The sequence below is a fragment of the Kogia breviceps genome, chromosome 16 (assembly GCF_026419965.1).
Source record: "Kogia breviceps isolate mKogBre1 chromosome 16, mKogBre1 haplotype 1, whole genome shotgun sequence".
Lineage (NCBI taxonomy): Eukaryota > Metazoa > Chordata > Mammalia > Artiodactyla > Physeteridae > Kogia > Kogia breviceps.
The window spans coordinates 27,727,725-27,733,724 of NC_081325.1; positions in this window are offsets into that span (position 1 = coordinate 27,727,725).

A 6,000-nucleotide genomic window follows, 5' to 3' on the forward strand; every position below is an offset into this window, starting at 1 on the left:
TGTTTCTCTGTCTTCTCATTTTGCTTAACTTACTGTGTTTATGGTCTATTTTTCTCAGGCTGCAGGTTCATAATTCCTGTTGTTTTTGGAGTCTGCTCCCAGTGGGTAAGGTTGGTTCAGTGGGTTTTGTAGGCTTCCTGTTGGAGGGGACTGGTGCCTTTGTTCTGGTGGATGAGGCTGAATCTTGTCTTTCTGGTTGGCAAGACCACTTCTGGTGGTGTGTTTGGGGGTGCCTGAGACCTGACTATGATTTTAGGATGCTAATGGGTAGGGTTATGTTCCTGTCTTGCTAGTTGTTTGGTATAGGGTGTCCAGCACTGTAGCTTGCTAGTCATTGAATGGAGCTCCGTTTTAACGTTGAGATGAAGATCTCTGGGGGAGCTTTCACCATTTGAACTACATGGAGTCAGGAGGTTTCTGTTGGACCAATGTCCTGAACTTGGGTCTCCCACCTCAGAGGCTCTGGCCTTACACCCTGCCAGAACACCAAGAACCTGTCAGCCACATGGCTCAGAAGAAAAGGGGGAAAAAGAAAGAAAGAAAGAGAAAGAGAGAGAGAGAGAAAGAAAGAAAGAAAGAAAATATAAATAAATAAAATAAAAATAAGCTTAAAATAGAAAAAATTATTAAAAATTTAAAAATTAAAAAGTAATAAAAAATAGAAAGAGAAAGAAAGAAGAGAGGAACCAAACCAAAAAACAAATCCACCAATGATAACAAGGGCTAAAAACTATACAAACAAAACAAAACAAAATGGACAGTCAGAACCCTAGGACAAATGGCAAAAGCAAAGCTATACAGACAAAATCACACAAAGAATCCTATACATACACACTCACAAAAAGAGAAAAAGGCAAAAATATATATGTGTATTTAAAAAAATGAAGAGAGAAACAAAATCAATAAACAAATCTTCCAATCATAATAAGCTCTAAACACTAAGCTAAGATAAACTTAAACACAGAAACAAATTAGATGCAGAAAGCAAACTCTAAGTTTATAGTTGCTCCCAAAGTCCGCTGCCTTAGTTTTGGGATGATTCGTTGTCTATTCAGTTATTCCACAGATGTAGGGTACATCTTGTGGAGATTTAATCTGCTGCTACTGTGGTGGCTGGGAGAAATTTCCATTTCTCTTCTTTGTTTGCACAGCTCCTGGGGTTCAGCTTTGGTTTTGGACCCATCTCTGTGTGTAGGTTTCCTGAGGGCATCTGTTTCCTGCCTAGACAGAATGGGGTTAAAGGAGCATCTGATTAGGGGGCTCTGGCTCACTCAGGTCAGGGGGAGGGAGGGGTATGTATGTGGGGCAAGCCTGTGGCAGCAGAGGCCAGCATGACTTTGCAACAGTCTGAGGTGTGCCTGTATTCTCCCGGGGAAGTTGTCCCTGGATCACGGGACCCTGGCACTGGTGGGGTGCACAGTCTCCAGGGAGGGGAGGTGTGGAGAGTGGCCTGTGCTCACACACAGGATTCTTGGTGGCTGCAGCAGCAGCCTTAGCATCTCATGCCCATCTCTGGTGTCTGCGCTGATAGCTGTGGCTCCCGCCCATCTCTGGAGCTCTTTTAGGTGGTACTCTGAATCCCCCTTCCTCACACACTCCAAAACAATGGTCTCTTGCCTCTTAGGCAGTTCCAAACATTTTCCCCAATTCCCTCCTGGCTAGCTGTGGTTCACTAGCCCCCTTCAGGCTGTGTTCACACAGCCAATCCCAGTCCTCCCCCTGGGATCTGACCTCCGAAGCCTGGGCCTCAGCTCCCAGCCCCCACCCACCCTGGTGGGTTAGCAGACAAGCCTCTCAGGCTGGTGGGTGCTTCTTAACACTGATCCTCTGTGTGGGAATCTCTCCATTTTGCCCTCTGCACCCCTGTTGCTGTGCTCTCTTCTGTGGCTCTGAAGCTTCCCCTCCCCTGCCACCCCCATCTCTGCCAGTGAAGGGGCTTCCAAATGTGTGGAAACTTTTCCTCCTTCACAGTTCCCTCCCTGATGTGCAGGTCCTGTCCCTATTCTTTTGTCTCTCTTTTTCCTTTTGTTCTTTTGCCCTACCCAGGTACATGGGGAGTTTCTTGCCTTTTGGGAAGTCTGTGGTCTTCTACCAGCATTCCGTAGTTGTTCTGTAGGAGTTGTTCCACACGTAGATGTAGTTTTGATGTATTTGTGGGGAGGAAGGTGATCTCCATGTGTTACTCTTCTGCCATCTTGAAGGCCTCTAGGAAAGATCTTTTATTTATTTTTTCTGGTTGCATTACACAGGTCTGCTCCTTTTAGGCAACTACCTTGCTTCCCATGTCTCCGAAACTGCTGTCCTATGACAAGCCAAGCCCAGGCCACTGGACCACAGTGCCTCCCCCTGGGTTTCCTGGGGCCCACTGAGCGTGGCAGAGCCTATTCACAATGTACACTTTTGATGCAGTGCTCATTACTCCAGTTGGGGAAAGCTATTCAGGAATAAAGTAGAAAGCCATGAGGGGAGTAAACATAAAAGAAATAAAAGACACGATGTGTTTTATAGTTTAAATAAAAAAATCTGTTCAGACTGCATTTTGAGTGTTCAGAAAACAAGTGAGCTAAACACTAGTTATATGTATTCTTGGCAAAACAATGGTATGCAATCCATCAGTGTTAAATGGGTACATTTGTGCCCATGACTGCACTTTCATAAAACTAGTAACTTTGAAGAGTGCCTTTTGACATTATTTTAAGCTAGAATGCGTGATAAGATTTTTAAGTCAATTATGAGTAGGTTATAAAGCAATGAATTACTTAGCCATAGACATGGAAACACATTTGAAAAGCATGTTAAGTAGTTTGAAATATGCTTAAAAATGGATCAGGAAAAAATTCAGAACAAGTTACAAGTGTCTGCAGAACTGACATGTGGAATATGTTTAAAATTCCTTACATTTTAAAGGATATGCTTAATGTGTTTTGCTTATAAAAATGAATATATTTTAATATAGCTAAAGTTACAAATTATATATGATTAATATCAAGTGCTTTACCATAATGTCTCTGCCTTTCAATTCAATTTTTGTCACATAACAATAAAATTGTGAAATTATTCATACATTAAAAGAAAAATAGAACCAGAAATTTTATATATGTGTGTGTGTGTATATATATATATATATATATATATATATATATATATATATATTCTTTTTTAGATTCTTTTCCATTGTAGATTATTACAAGATATTGAGTATAGTTCCCTGTGCTATATGGTAGGTCCTTGTTTGTTATCTATTTTATATATAGTCATATGTATATATTAATCTGAAACACTTAATTTATCTGTCCCCTCCTCCTTTCCCTTTTGGTAACCATAAGTTTGTTTTCTAAGTCTGAGTTTACTTCTGTTTTATAAATAAGTTCAATTGCATCATTTTCTGTTAGATTCCACATATAAGCAATATCATATGATATTGGCCTTTCTCTGGCTTACTTCACTTAGTATGATTATCTCTAGGTCCATCCAAGTTGCTGCACAAGGTTTTAGTTCATTCTTTTTCATGGCTCAGTAATATTCCATTGTGTATATGTGCCACATCTTCTTTGTCCATTCTTCTGTCGAATGGACATTTAGGTTGCTTCTAAGCATGTCTTGGCTATTGTGAATAATGCTGCTATGAACATTGGGGTCCATTTTTCTTTTTTTTTTTTTTCTTTTTTTTTTTTTTTGCGGTGCATGGGCCTCTCACTGTTGTGGCCTTTCTGATCGTGGAGCACAGGCTCCAGACATGCTGGCTCAGCGGCCATGGCTCATGGGCCCAGCCACTCCACAGCATGTGGGATCCTCTTAGACTGGGGCACGAACCCGTATCCCCTGCATTGGCAGGTGGGCTCTCAACCACTGCACCACCAGGGAAGCCTAATTTTTATTTTTGAATTATAGTTTTCTCCAGATATATACCCAGGAGTGGGATCTTTGGATCATATGGTAACTATTTTTAGTTTTTTGAGGAAACTCCATATTATTCTCCATTATGGTTGCACCAGTTTACATTCCCATGAACCATAGATGTTTATTCATTCCTACCATACTATGAGCTCTGTGCTGGATGGTGGGTAGTAAAGTACTATTCATGCCATTGGGGACATTACATAGTAATAGTAACAAAAGACAAGTAAATAGATTGCAGAGTATGATAAACAGGATTAGAAGACTGTTATGAAATTCCTCAAACTGGGTCTAACCACAAGTGGATCCTGAGAGAGGACTGGAGTGCTAGTACTCTATTTAGTTAGTGATCCTAAGAAACACCAGGAAATCAGGGAGAAAGTGAAACAGAAGTAAAAGAAGACAACACAGTTTGTGTTAATGAGCAGGTTACTGTTTTGGTTAACTGAGATGCTGAAATGTCACATGACATGCCTAAGTTTGCTCATCTCAGTGATTTGGACTCAGCATTTGTAACTGGCTAGGGTTTCTCATGGACTTCAGCTCTGTGACATCTCAACCAGTCCAACACTTGTAGGTTCTTGCCATAAGATGTAGCCAGGTGGCATGGGGACTATGAGAGGTTAGAACATGGGCAGGATGTTGACGGTGTCTGTTATAGGAATGGACTAAAATGCACCTACCCCAAAAGAAGAATGAGGTAGGGGGAGAACTGGATGCCCCTTCCAAAAGGAAAATTAAATGATCCAAGTTTTTAAGGATAAGTAGGAGTTCAGAAGATGAAGCATGAAGTAGGACAATAAAAAAAAATAATAATAATGTGCAGCATGCCACCTTCAGAAGACCTTAGTTTGTTTAAGTTTGTTTGTTTTTGTGTTTGCCCTAAAGGAGGTAGAGAGAAAAGGGAATGACTATTTCAAACTTTGACACAGTCCTTTCTTTTACATTCTGTTTTAGTTTATCTAATTACCCTGAAAACTATGAGAAGGCTGTGAGAATTTAAGAAAGGGCAGTTTTTTAAATCCTCCATTCACTCTTTTTTTTTTTGTTAAATGTATATTAAGCCTCTTCTATCTGTCAGACATTGTGCTAGGCACTAAAGATAAGATGGTAAACAAAGTAAGCATATTTGTGGTCCTTGTGCAATTTGGGAAAAGACAAATCAGTAAGAATTTTCAGTGTAATATTTTATCTGGTGTGCTAGGGGCTGTTCGGGTTGCAATAGAAAGGTTTTGTAAAAAGAGCATCTATACTCTGCTGAATTGGGTCCCTCTAAAAACCTTGTCTACCTGGAACCTCAGAATGTGACCTTATTTGAAAATACAGTTTTCACAGGTATAATCAGTTAAGATGAGGTCATACTGGGTTAGTGGGTCCTTGATTCAATGACTGGTGTCCTTATAAGATGGTCATGTGAAAACACAGATGCACCTGGGGGAAGAAAGCCATGTGATAATGGAGACAAAAATTGGATTGATGCCTCTACAAGTCTAGGAATGTCTAGAATTGCGGGCAACCTCCAGAAGTTAATAGAGAGGCATGGGGCATTTTCTCCCTAGAGCCTTTAGAGGCACCATGGCCCAGCCATGGACTCTAGCATCTAGAATTGTGAGAGAATACATTTCTGTTCTTTTAAGCCACCCATTTGTTAGGGCAGCCCTAGGAATCTAATAGAGCTTCTAAATCAAACCTCAGGAAAGTTGAAGAGAATGGGTGTTCAAGGGAGGAAATATTTCAAGGAAAATGAAACAAGATGTCTAAATATCCAGAGGAGAGGGATAAAATTTTGCACTTGAATAACAAAAATATTTGTATATGTTGAAATATTGAAGTGTGGGATCAAGAGACTAAGCAAGGGAGAAATCTAGGATCTGGATGATCAAGGTGCTTCTAAGTCAACTGAAGGAAGTTAGAACTTTATCTTCAGGACAATAACAAGATATCCAGTGGTCTTAAACTGGGGAAGCATAGAGTTATACTTGCAGTCTATAAAAATCACTATAAGTGCATCCTGTGTTCTCCTCAGAAGAATGAGCAGAAGGACAAATCTGATGGCAGAAATATCAGCCATGAGGTTTTTGGAAATCCAGATGGAAAATAATC